The sequence below is a fragment of the Callithrix jacchus genome, chromosome 17, assembly GCF_049354715.1.
Source record: "Callithrix jacchus isolate 240 chromosome 17, calJac240_pri, whole genome shotgun sequence".
NCBI lineage: Eukaryota > Metazoa > Chordata > Mammalia > Primates > Cebidae > Callithrix > Callithrix jacchus.
The window spans coordinates 37,382,726-37,397,341 of NC_133518.1; the positions used below are offsets into that span (position 1 = coordinate 37,382,726).

Below are 14,616 nucleotides of genomic sequence, written 5' to 3' on the forward strand. Positions count from 1 at the left end.
TTTTCCCCTGAAGACCCTTATGTGACAATTGTCCTGTCCTATTCCTGGAGGGAATGAATGTCACACAGGGATGTCAATAAAAAACTGAACCAAGGGGCCTTGCTAAGTATCTCTCCACCGCTATCAGTTTATTTGCATTAGATCATACCCCTTTGTCCTCCAAACACATGTCTATATGACAGTCCATAAAAATACACAGGTCTCCCTCTTTCTTTAGATCTTCATTTCTGAAAGCTCCTGTGTCACATAAAATTTATATTGAATAAATTTGTATTCTTTTCTCTTGTTAATCTGTCTTTTATTATAGGAGCCTCAGCTATGAACATTGTGATGGATGAGGAAAGTATATTACTTTTTCTTCTCTACAAATCTGCAACACCTAGCAGAATTCATGACGAAGTGCTCTCTCTCTCTCTCTCTCCCCTCTGTCTTGCAAATAAAACTTTTGATGAAACCCTCTGGAGCTAATGGTAATATAATATTCTTTGCCAGATAAGCAAAATGGAAACTATCCTATCAAAATTCAATTAATCAATGAAAATAATTTTGTTTTCAGAGTTCATGCTCTCTAAGGATAATTATATGTTTTTTACTCATTTATATTTTCTTATTTACCAGAATAAATGGGTAAAAAATGTAATTATCCTTAGAGGGCATGAATATTCTTTTTCAATCTAAAAACCATCTTCACAGTATTTCATGATAAATTTTCTTTCCTAAAAACTATCTTAGTGTGAGATGGAACATATTTTTTTTATCTTTATCATATCTTTGTTTTGAAGACTTTTTAAAAATAAATAGTTTTCTTCCCTTTTTTTCAGTAGTATTAGATGATAGTCTAAAATTTGGAATTGAAAACTTACTCTCTTAACCCTTTAAGTTAAATTTTCCAGTCTTTTGTGGATACCACCCTTTTGGCCAGAATTACCATTTAACAGACTGACCCTATTAAAAGTCTTTTGGACAAATAAATAACGTATCTGAATTTACATGGGAGAGCACTATCTACTATATATATATATAGACACACACACACACACACATACATATACATACATACATACACACACACACAAACACACACATATATAAGTTATTTTAAAAGAAACACAAATTGAGCAACAGCAAGAAAGAGAAACAAGAACAGGGAAAGATGAGGCAGAAGCAACAATAAAAACAAATGATAAAAAGTGAACTACTTGAGCCCATGAGGTCATGGCTGCAGTGAGTCATGATGGTGCCACTGCACTCCGGCCAGTTAACAGAGCAACACTGTGTCTCAAAAAAATAAATAAATAAATAAAAATAATAAGAATAAAATACATCAGCTGCAGACCAGAGCTTTCAACTGAAATTTTAAAGAAGTGTGATCAAGATCCTGAAGGATGTCTTTTAAAAAAAAGCTGTAACAGGAAATGAAATATGGTTTTACCAGTACAATCCTGAAGACAAAGCGCAAGAAGTGAAAGTGGTCCAGTCAATGAAAATGCAGACTGGTTAAGAACAAATGCTGTGGCAAAGTTTTTTTTCGGGAAGCTTTGGGGGCCCAGCCTGCCCGGCATTTTGATGCTGTCGGTGTGAGTTTCGTACTCCATAATGGTGTTGGAAGGTAGGTTGAGCACTCGCCTAAGCGTGTCCCGGATTCAGGCTGTGGTTGCTTGGTCGCTGGCGGTCTTATTCCATATTGACATAATGTCCTCCTGAAAGCGGACAGACGCCACAGCCCCACAGATCTCCTCCCCAACCACGAACTGTTCCCCCAACATGGCCAAAATGAGATTCTCCCAGCAACGGGAGGCCAAGGCCTTCCGCAGCCGAATAATCCACTTGCCACCATTTTTATTTGCATCATCCTCCCACAATAATTCCTTCTTTGAAGAGATGGAAGTCACTGTGGCCTGTCAGGTCTCCGGGACGTACCATGTGGCTGTAAAACCTCCAGAACTGCTCCACAGAAGCAAAGGTGCCAATCTGTTTGATATTCTGTTCATAGCTCTGTGAGCTGGCGGGACGGCCGGGGCTTCTCCTGGAGTACCAGAAAGTGTAGTTGTACTGCAGGCGATGCTCTGCCGGTCCAGGGACAACAGCCTTTCTCTTGCTGTGCTCTGATTCTTATCTCGTTCTGTTTTTTCCTTCTCACCATCTTTTGCTGTGCTGTTTTCTTCATTCTGGTCATGGCCCCCACTGTCATCATCTTTCAAAGCGTCGAACTTGTTGTTCATCCTCTCACCGCCGCTGTCGGAAACCAATATAAAAAAGACCGCATTGACATGGTTAAATTCCTAGGACCTTCAGTTCTTTAGGGATGAACTAAATGCCTGGTATCATTGCTTACAAAAGTGTCTTGAATTTGATGGAGCTCATGTTGAAAAATAAAGTTTATATATATATATATATATACACATATATATATATATATATATTTTTTTTTTTTTTTTAAAGTGTCTGTAGCCATAAGGAATAAGAAAAGAGAAGAGATTAGTATGGAGTTCGAGGAAACAGTCCAATATAGAGTTTTTGCTTGCAATAAAGATGAGTTAAGCCATAGAAAATACTTTGAGAGACATAAATTGTGAAAGGAATATGGAATAGCCATAAATGTCTATGAGTACTTCTCACATACATCCACTCACAGGCATGGAAAAAAAATCAAGATAAGTGTTTTCTAATGCTACTAATTGTTTTCATTAAGCAATTATGTGCTTGCCTGAACTTTGAGCACATGCTCAAATGTGTATAAAATGTTAACCACACATCCTTGGTCCAAAGGAAAGTATGCTGGTAAAACTGAATTAGGTCCTCATATATTCCACTACAATGTTTTCATTCTCTGGGAAGCACAAATGTGAATGACACATTTTATTTATGCTGTGTAAAATAAAATTTACTTTAAACAAAAACTCCCTGTATTCTCACATTATTCTTTACATTGTTTATTTATACATATTTTATTTTTTTTATGTTACTCTGTATTCATCCATATCCAACATGAATAATGGAAGAAGCTGACTAGATTTGGAGACAATATCCAGTTAGTCATTTTCCAGAGAAAAGTAAGACTGTTCTATAGGGAAGTCATTCTCATTTAACCATGCCAAAAAGCACTCTACATAGAGAATTGTGTCGAAATAAATTGGAATTTCAGTTGCCTAAAAGCTATGAGCTGAAACCTTTGGATTCCTGTTGGCTTGCTCCAGACCTTGTGGTCTAAACCACTCCTTAGCAACTTACAGATACGATGTTTTAATGCTCCTGAACTGATTAAGTTAGACTTCTAATATTGGAGTGGAATTTGAGGCCATATCAAGGAAGTACAAAATATTTGTTAAGTTAGATTAATTCAGCACCAGGTAACCAACTAGTTCTGATGTTTTTGTTGTATTATTTTCATGCTGACTAGATACTGAACTTTCTGATTTTTCTTATTCTGATCTTTAGACTTAAATTGTATCCGCAATAATAGTAAAATCATTCTAAACATACTATGTCACAGTATTAAGGGTTTTGTTGGGTTTTTAAAATTTATTTGTTTGCTTTGTTTTGTTTTGCTTAATAATAGTTCAGAAAGTTATCTGTCATTTTTGGCTTCCTCGATTTTTTTTAACCTTATTCCTACATTGTGAACTTTTCCAAGGCAGAACTTCAATAAATCTACACATTTCTCCTTTGTGCTGAGTTAAATTTCCACTAATCAGATGCATTTATATGGGATTTTAATTTAGAAGCAAGACATAAAGAAAGAGCCAGAGCACCAGGTGTGGAATGGCAGAGAGGGCATGCATCTGAGACTGTCAGCAGTTGTGGAAGTTTTCTTGTCATAGAAACAAGCATGATCCTGTGCTTGGCAAAGGAAAAGCCTGAAAAAGCCATAGTACTTCAGTAAAAGTACTGTGGTTCTGGTGTGGGCAGTGGCATAACTGCAGTATCATGATTGAAATTATTATTGTAACCTCAACCTAGAGTCTATTCCCTCAGCCTTTCCAAAAGTTCTGTTACATTTCTAAAATTTCTTAATAATGTGCTACTCCTTAAACTGACTATAGTAGATTCTGTTGTCTGCAACCAAGAACCATGGCTGATAACATTTATATGCTAAAATTCAGAATTACAATTTAAAAGTAATACATCTAGAAGTTGCTACTTTGTTTTCCAGAAGACCTGTCATGGGGGTAATATTTTTCCATGGACTAACAATATTTCTTGACTGCTACTTTGTATGCAGGACTGTATCAAGTGCTAGGAATGAGTGTCAAAATGATTAGACAGGATATTTCATTCATGAAGCTTATGTATCTATGAAATAATTTTAGGTAATACAATGTTTTAATGTAAGTGTATTTATTACTGATTAGTATATTGAAAGAATATGTTGTTATTTGTTGGTACTGCCCTTGGAAAGAGATATAGCAACTTTTATCACTAGCTTTGTTTAAAAATAGAAAAATCAGTTGTATATTTTTTCTTTACAACTTTTATTTTAGGTTCAAGAGGTACATATGCTGGTTTGTTGCATGGGTGAATTTCATGCGGTGGGGGTGTGTTGTAAAGATATGTTTATCATCCAAGTAATCAGCCTACCCACTAGGCAGTTTTAAAATCCTCACCCTCATCCCACCCTTCACCCTCAATTAGGCCCCAGCGTCTGTTGTTCCTTTCTTTGTACCCATGAGTTCTCAATGTTTAGCTCCCACTTATAAGTGAGAACATGAAGTATTTGGTTTTCTGTTCCTGTGTTAATTTGCTTAGAATAATGGCCTGCAACTCTGTGTTGCTCCAAAGTTCTATTTTTACAATTGAATAGTATTCCATGGTATCACTAGCTTTTTTTATCCTTACTTTGTAAAATAGCCTCTACAATTTGTAAAATAGCCTCTACAATTTTCTTTACTTATTAAACCTCTGAACAGACTCTCTAATGGTTCAACAGATGGTTCACCGAGAATCTGAAGAAGGAGCTGTCAAGTAGTGAGATAAAAGAAAAAGACCAGGATGATTATATGTTTTATCAAATCTGAACACCCTTGGTAGGACCAAAGGGACATAGATTCCAGCTTTCATCATCAAATGAAAAATATGGTGGGTATATGTGTACTTTAAAAGTATGTGTAGAATCCTAAAATGTTATGGAAATAAGAAATGCTCTACAAACTCTATTTCAACATCCTAATTTGTAGGTTTGATCCACCTACATTATGGAGAGGGAATAAAGTTGTGTATTTTTGTATTTCCTCATTCCTGTGTGTCTTTGCCACCCTTTAAACACATGTGGACAAATGTTACGCCCAACTAAGTCTTCATGCTTCCCACTTTTCTATATCCAGTAAACACATTTCCACATGTGTATATATGTGTGTATATATAACTTTGAAAAATGCATCTTATATTTTTCTTACTCTAACATCTATCACATCACACAATTAGTGGTTTCTAGAACCATTAAACTTTGCCTCTGGAACAATACACATAAATATGTATATTTATATACATACATAAATATAGTTGTGGTGGGCATAATGAGATAAAATAAGACTTAAGGGTTTTTGCTTAGAATTAACCAGTGTCTGGTGATGATTTATGGGCACAGAGAATAGAATGCTATGTTGATGTTAATTGTACAGTACAAATTAGTAACAATGTTAAGGTATATAGATAGGACTCCAGTTTCTCAGCTCCAAAATACAAAACCCCCCTCTTCTTCCTCAATACAAAATTATCTTGGCAGAACAGGAAGAGAATTCACAGAAATGCAGCAGAAGTACATAAACAATTGAGATGCAGCACCCGGGAAAACAGAAAGTTCTTAGTGAGTCAGACTTAGTTTATAGTGTTGTTTTTTCTTTAGTCTGTATTTCAATGGTCTTTCTATTTTTGTTAAATATAAGCGAAGACAAAGGAGGTTTTATTAGAGGTTTGTTGACTAGCTGCTAATTCTGCTATGCCTTAAATGGTGCACTGAGATCTTTAGCTGTCAGGTACTGGGAAAATGAAAAGTATTCTTAGGTCTTCAGTGACGATTCTCTAAAACTCTCATGAATTCATATTTTGAACTAAAATATTTGCTTTCTCTGTCAATGCTGATCTTTCCCCAGAAATAATATATAGAAGTTTAAAATCTATACCTATATTTTCCTTGTAGAACAAGGTGGTCAATGAAGCAGTCACTGTGAAAAACTCATGAGAACAATTAAATCTCCACAATTAAGTTGATATCTAAATTTGAAAGTAGAGAAATGGTAATGACACACTTTCTGCAGCTCTTTCTGGAAGGGATCACTCTCTTTTTTCATCCAATTTCTATAATCAAAATGAATAGACACAAATGATTTTTCAAAATCTTACAAGTGCCTAGAACTAGGACTTTGACAGATATAGCTAGAAGAAGTTGCAAAGCATATTTTCTGAAAGTCAAAGATTCAAGCTCTCATTTTTCTCTGCAAAATATTTCTAGAGAATAAAAATGTGATATTTTAAATAGCTTGAAAAAAACACATCAAACTCCACAGCTTTTTGCTAATTCATTTTTTGTTAGATTTACAGAGTATTTTATGTGAGGGAGAAGAAAATGTTTTATTGTTGGTGGTGAATGACCTTAACCTCTGAAGTTGAAGGTTGAAAATGACTAGGAGAGGCAAGAAGTAATACTGATATGTGATTGTTAGTATAAATGTGAGCTTTTGTGATTGGGTGGACTTCAAAACTGTCTTGTTATGATAGCCCTATGTTTCTTACATAAGAGTTAATCCAAAATAATTGTTTTCCTAGTCAACAACAACTAATGTGCCATCATTTACTTATGTATGTGATATACCATCATTCATTTGTTCATTTAACAAAAATTTGAGTAGGGTTTTGTAGGTCCTGATGCTACAGAGAAAACTCTCTACCTTCAAGAAATATGACATAATTGGAGGAGTCTGATGTAAATTTTAAAATAATCATTTATTTATGTGAATATTATAATAGAAATGTACGCAGAATATTATGGACATCTGTTCTTACCATGGTGGGCTTAAACCAAGCAAGGCTTACTAGAAAATTTAATTCCTCTACTGTCATTTAAATAAATGAAGCTGGGCTAGCCTGGACAGAAGACAGGGAAGGGAACTCAGGGATGAGGGAGCAAAAGTATGGCAGTAACTAATCCTCTAGGAGATTTGCTGATTGGTTTAAATGCATTTACAGATCGGTGGTTATATTGCTAGTTTCACATTGCAAATTCAAAGTTTCTTTCATAAACACAGGAGCAAACTTTAAATGGATGCTGTGATAATAGTTATTTGCCAATTAAACATGACTACCAGGCTGAGTTTTTTTCTATTCTTAAGAAGAAGTGATAATCTTTAAAGTATTTGATTTTATCAAGAGATTCTGGAGATTGTCTGGACTCTTCCACAGTAAAACTCTTCTTAGTAATGAACTGTCTACCTTTCATCCACCTTTTCTTCTACAATTGTTGAAGCCTGACATCTTTACATAAAAGTAGGGCTTCTTGGCCTCAGCATTATTGAAAATTTAGATGCAATAATTCTTTGTAGGGTTGGGGAGGCTCCCTATGCATTATAGGATGCTTAGAATCATACTGAAACTTTTTACCCACTAGATACCAGTAGGGGACCTTCCCCACTCCAGTCACCTGCAGTTGTGACAATCTAAATGTTTCCAGACATTGGCAAAATATTCCATGGTGAACAAAATCATCATTGGATGAAAATCACTGCACTACTTTAAGCTATTGCCACTTAGTTTAACTGCAGCAGCTTGAATTAAGCTCAATTGTTTTACTATTAGTAATGGCATAATATTAAAAGACTGTTAAGTAACTTGTACAAGGGACATCCAGTGGCCAAATGTCAAGTCACTCCTAATAAAGGCCCAAAGTGTATTAGATAGCTGCATATTAGAAAAGGTCCCATGATCCTCTGCAAAGTAGTCTGTGATATTAGTTAGTGCCAATATCATTACCTGTACTGGTGACAGTGTTATTCCTCCCCTAAGCACAAAAGGAGGCTCTAGCTTGTTCACGACCTATAAGAAAGCTTGAATTGGCAAATCAATTTCTCACCTGAAGTAATGATACACTCTAACCCATGGTTCTCAGCCTCAGATGCCCTCTGAAACCTGGGGAGATTTAGATAATATTAAACTCTTGATTGCTTGGCAATGTTCTGATTTAATTTAAACAATTCTAATACCTTGGTTACACCCAGAGGTTCTGATTTAATTGCTCTAAGGTAAGGCCTGCACATGAGAAAATGTTTAAAGCTCTTGTGGAATTCTAATGTGCTGCCAAGGTTGAAAAGCAGTGCTCACTTTACCTTACCTTGGGCTATGGAACATATTTTAACATCTCGGTTTTGTGAAGAGATGTTGGGAAGCAGCTAAATCTTACTTTAGTTATGCTCATACATCTAGTCAGTCTTTGTGAAGCCCATAAACTTTGTGTCTGTTTTAGATCTAGGAATTCAGTTTTTGGAACTAGGAATTTACCTTCAGAAATATAAAGTTAGTCTTTGACCCAGTGTTTCCCAAACTAGTCTACATATCAAAATTATGCTTTTGTTTTTCAAAGATCAGGTTATATTTCAGTCCAGTTAAATGGAAATCATTGGGGATATTACATATATCAGTGTTTGTGACGCTTCCCAAGGAATTCCAATGTACAAACAGGTTTGGAAACCACTGCTTCACCCATATTTGGAGAAGGATCAAAATGCCTTATATTAGAATCAGGTAGGCACTTTTTAAACTCTCAGTGCCCAAGTTGTGTCCCAAGTCCATTAAATCAGAATTTCCAGGCATCATTACATTTTTTACTTACTTAGGTAATTCCAGTGTACAGTCAAGCAGCAGTTCTCAAACTTTAGTATGCATCAACCGCAGAGCTCAATAAAACACAAACTACTGGGCACCAAACTCGAAGTTTCTAATTCTGTAAATCTGTGTTGGGCCTCAAGAATCTGTATTTCTGGCCGGGCGCGGTGGCTCAAGCCTGTAATCCCAGCACCTTGGGAGGCCGAGGCGGGTGGATCACGAGGTCAAGAGATCGAGACCATCCTGGTCAACATGGTGAAACCCCGTCTCTACTAAAGATACAAAAAAAAAAAAAAAAAAAAAAAAAAATTAGCTGGGCACGGTGGCGCGTGCCTGTAATCCCAGCTACTTGGGAGGCTGAGGCAGGAGAATTGCCTGAACTCAGGAGGTGGAGGTTGCAGTGAGCTGAGATCGCGCCATTGCACTCCAGCCTGGGTAACAAGAGCGAAACTCCGTCTCAAAAAAAAAAAAAAAAAAGAATCTGTATTTCTAACAAGTTCTCAGGTGACACTAATGCAGATCTGGGAACTACCCTTTGAGAACCATCGAGTTAGGAGAATCAGCTTATAAATGAAAGAATAAAGTAACACACAGAGATCAAGTTTAACTTCCAGAGTTTTTTTTTAAGTACTGCCTATTTTAGCTGTTGAATTGTTTTAATGGATGTAATAGTATTTAAAATATCCATGAATATACTAACTATACCTATTGTAATATTTTCTTGTTTCCCATACTAACTCTGTTCCACTCAGATTAGTTTTTCCCTTTTTATAGCTTGGTGTTATTTTTTCTTTCTCTCAGTTGTATACATAGATGAGATGTGGATCAACAGGTATGGTACTTCAAGCTCATTTATTTCACCCAGATAAGAGGACGTATGTGCCTGGCAGTAAATACAGCATCTGATAATGGAGCCCTGACTATAGAAGTTGTGGTTCTACAGGAAAGAAAGTGGTCTTATGGGTAGAAAACCCTACAAAGATTACTCACTAAAAACTGAACTAATAAATAAATTCAACAAAGTTGCAAGATACAACAGTAACACATAAAAATCCATTGTGTTTCTTTTTTTTTATTTTTTATTGCATTTTAGGTTTTGGGGTACATGAGCAGAGCATGCAAGACAGTTGCGTAGGTACACACATGGCAGTGTGTTTTGCTTCCTTTCTCCCCTTCACCCACATTTGGCATTTCTCCCCAGGTTATCCCTCCCCACCTCCCCCTCCCACTGGCCCTCCCCTTTTCCCCCCAATAGACCCCAGTGTTTAGTATTCCCCTTTCTGTGTCCATGTGTTCTCATTTTTCATCACCATTGTGTTTCTATACTCTAACAATGGACAATTCAAAAAGAAAATTAAGAAAAGCATTTAGTTTGTAGTAGCACCAAAAAGAATATAATACCTAGGAATAAACTTAACCAAAAAGGCAAAAGACTAATTCACAGAAAACCATAATACATTACTGAAAGAAATTAAAGAGGATACAAATAAATAAAAAGGCATCTATATTTATAGATTAGAAGATTTAATGTTATGATATCAACACTATTCAAAGTAATCTACAGATTTAATGCACTATCAAAATACTAATGACTTTTTTCAGGAATAGAAAAATGCATCCTAAAATCCATATGAAATCTCAGGGGACCCTGAATAGGCAAAATAATCTTGACAAAGAATAACGGGTTAGAAAACTCATATTTCTTGATTTCAAAACTTATTGCAAACAATCAAAACATTGTGGTAACAGCATAACAACAGACATAGAGACCAATGAAACAGAGTAGAGAGAGAATCCCCAAATAAACTTTCATATATAGTCAGATTATTTTCAACGAGGGTGCTCAGACCACTCAGCGGGAAAAAGAATAGTTTCCTCAACAAATGCTAAGAAGAAAACTGGATATCCAGATGTGAAAGAATAAAATTGGAATCCTATGTTACACCATATAAAAAAAAAACTTAAAGTGGATCAGATTTAAATATAAGACCCAAAACTATGAAATTCTTAGAAGAAAACAGAAATAAAAAGCTTTGTGATGTTGGATTTGGCAAAGATTACTTGGATATGACACCAAAAGCGCAAGCAACAAAACCAAACATAAACGAATGGGACTACATGAAACTGAAAAACATCAAAAGAAACAATCAACAAAGTGAAAGTCAACCTGCAGAATTAGAAGAAAATATTTACAAATCACATATCTGATAAAGGGTATTTAAGTCAGCTTGGGTTGCCATAACAAATGCCATAAACTGGGTAGTTTAAACAACAGAAATTTATTTCTCATAGTTCTGGAGACCAAGAAATCTAATATTAAGGTGCTGGCCTATTCAGTCCCTGGGAAAGGTCTTCCTGGTTTGGTATATCCTCACATGGGAGAGAGACCATCTCTGTTTCTCTTCTCTCTTTTTTTATAAAGACAATAATCTCATTCAGGAAGTTTCCACCCTCATGACCTACAGACCTCCCAAAGCCCCACATCCAAATACTGTTACATTGAGGATTAGGGCTTCACCAAATGAATTTTGGGAAGGCAAAGTCAATCAGTTCACAGCAAAATGTTAATATCTAGGACATATAACCTGCTACAGCTCAACAACGAAAACCCTAAATACTTTTATTTTAAAAATTGGCAAAGGACATTGAATTCTTCCGAAGAATAAACAAATGGCCAATAAGCAGGTGAAACGATGCTCAACATTACTAATCATTAGAGAAATACAAATGAAACTACTATGAGATATAACCTAGCAGGTATTAAGATGCTGCCATTTATTTTTTATTTATTTATTTATTTTAGATATTTAATACATTATGAACTTATTTGGAAGTACAATGTAAAGAAGAGATTTAACTTTTTCTTCAGAATGGGTTAACGCATGTTGCAACATCATTTCTTAAATATTCCATCAATTTGCTACTGATTTAAAATGCCTCCTTTATAATTCACTGACTTCTAATAGCTATATGGAGGTGTTTTTGAAGTATTTTGATTCATAGAGTATTTTTCTTTTCCAGTAGCTATAACATACAATGTAAATGACTCTAGACTTACAGTACATTTTAATATATAGTATTCTCTCTTTTTATTTTTTGAAGTTGGATGCCTTTTTATTTTTTTTTTTAAAGAAAAAAAGGAGGGAAGGAGAGGAAGAAAGGAAGAAAAAGAGGGAGAGAGAACAGGAATATTGCTTCATTCTAAAAATGGGTATTGATAATGGCTGATCAATATTTTGTGTATTTAAAGTGGAGAACATATATTTTGTGTATTTAAAATGGAGAGCTCTATAAATATTTATTGAGTTTACTTGTTCTGGATCTGAGTTCAAGTCCTGGATATCCTTATTAATTTTCTGTCTCGTTGAGTCTAAACACCCAGATACATAAGACCCATAATGAGATTTAGACTCAACGATGCTGCCATTTAAAAACAAAAAGAAAATGATAAGCGTTGAGAATTTAGAGAACTAGGAATCTTTGTATACTCTAGGTAGCAATGTAAAATGGTGCAGCCACTATGGAAAATGGTATAATCATTTTAATTTAGAACAAAATTACTACAAGAACCAAGAAATTCACTTCTAGTATATATCTGAAATAACTGAAAGCAGAATTTTAATGAGATATTTTCACACCCGTGTTCATAGCAGCACTATTCACAATAGACAATAGGTAAAAGCAACCCAAATGTTATCAACTGATGAATGTGTAAACAAAATGTTTTATATGCATACACTGATTATAATTTAGCCTTATAAAGGGAAAATATTATGCCAGCAGAGAGTCTTCAAATTTGAACTGCAACATTGGCTATTTCCTGGTTCTTTGCCTACCCAGCCCACTCTGCATATTTTGGACTTAACCATTCTCCATAATTGCATGAGCCAGTTTCTTTAAATTTCTTTCTATGAACTATCCATACATCTTTTTCATTGTGTTTCTCTGGAGAACCTTGACTAATACATGGATGAACCTTGAGGACATATGTCAAATGAAATAAACCAGTCACAAAAAAGATAAGTACTCTATGATTCCACTTATATGTGATATTTAAAGTGGTCAAATTCATAGAAACTTACAGTAGAATGTTGGTGGCTAGGGGCTCAGAGTAGGGAAAATGTGGAGTTTTTGTTTAGTTAGCATAGAGTTTCAGTTTGTTAGATGAAAGTGTTCTGGAGATGGCTTGCACAACAGTGTGAATGCACGTAACACTACTGAACTATACATTTAGAAATGGCTAGGATAGTAAGTTTTACAGTATATTTTCCTACAATCAAAATAAAACAACAAGCTGTCTATGCTTACCTAGTTATATCCAATACAAACTGCAGAGTTAAAAATTACAAAAGATCTATTATAGCTTCAATGACACAGAGAAGAGAAAGGAATCAGAATGGACATCCAAATTTAATTTGAATCCATAATTTCCAGCTGATATTTTAAAATAGTAAAAAATAAACAAATGATCAAAAGAGCCAGATTAGTGGGTATTCTTCTACACAAAACATACAAAGATATGATATAGAAAGGCAAGAACTAATGCCTCTATTCCATTACCAGTGGTAAATTCTTTATTGGGTTTTGAAGCAGTTTAAGTTAACACAGTATACGTGAGAAATCTGAACTGTGTTCAGAAGAAAACATTATGAGAAATTAAAATATATAAGTAGAAATTTTAAAACAATGTAGAGTTAAAAGTTTACATGTAAATGTTAAAATAATCTAGATTTCTTGATGTATAGACTAAAGAGTTGAGTGTGCACATGCTGTACACACTATTTAAGTGACATCACATAGTTTTTTCTTATTATCTGTTAAAGTAATAACACAGGAAGCATGTTATTATAACCTATAGAGTTCATAAATACTAACTCTATAGCATTTTTATTACCAACTTATATCAAAGACAATCTGGCACAAATAAGATTCTCCCGTTAGTAAGCGGTCTTATATTGCGGACATAAAATATTTGTAAGCATTTTAACTTCACAAAGCTACAGCAGCTGTGTCACATTTGTTTTTCCTTCGTTTAATATGAGCTTATTTAGATGAATTTGGAATTGCCTTTCTCCCCTCTAGATGACAGGTCTGGTTTAATGCCAGGCCACTTAGTGAGGTCTATCAAACAACGTTCTATTATGTACAGTGGCATAAATCAAAAATCACAAAACCACTAACTTAAAACACATGTTACATGCCCAGTAAGTTCAAAGTCTAGCCTTCTACAGGTGACTTTATATTTCATTTTAAAATATGTCTTATTACCTCCACTGCAAATGGCTCACTTGATCATATGTGAACTATTTTAACGTTTATTTTACATTTTTGTGAGAATACATAACTACATTTTCAACTAAACAAACCAACCAGTAAAAGGTCAAATCAAACTTTTAGCCAACTTTTGCTTTGTGTTGCATCAGCATTATTTGCATTTGGGAAATCTATTAACTGAATGGGAAATGAGATTTTGGTGACTTGCCCTCACTTTCCCATCACTGCCTCCCTTACCTGCACCTGGCTGTACTGTTGCCAATCAATGAGTTCAATGAGGTAGGGCCTCATTAAGATCCTGCTAAGCTAGTAGTCTTTGCTTTCTAATATATTTCCAGTAGTGCCAGATGATAGCGACATAAAGGAATCTGCCACAGGTGTCCTTTCTCATTTTGTATTTAAAAGCTGAAAGGGTGAGACTGCCTCAGAAAGATTATCAAATCCTCAGACTATATACTCTGGCATTCGTGACCCATACAGGTTTTCAGCAATACATTCTTTTCATAATTAATATGAAAGCCTCATCCATCT

General features: G+C 35.0%; 1 pseudogene; it reads right to left on the reverse strand.

Moving 5' to 3' along the window:
- Positions 1–1,370: 1,370 nt before the first annotated feature.
- LOC100406420 (eukaryotic translation initiation factor 4E type 2 pseudogene) lies at positions 1,371–2,234 on the reverse strand (annotated as a pseudogene).
- Between the last annotated feature and the right edge of the window lie 12,382 nt (positions 2,235–14,616).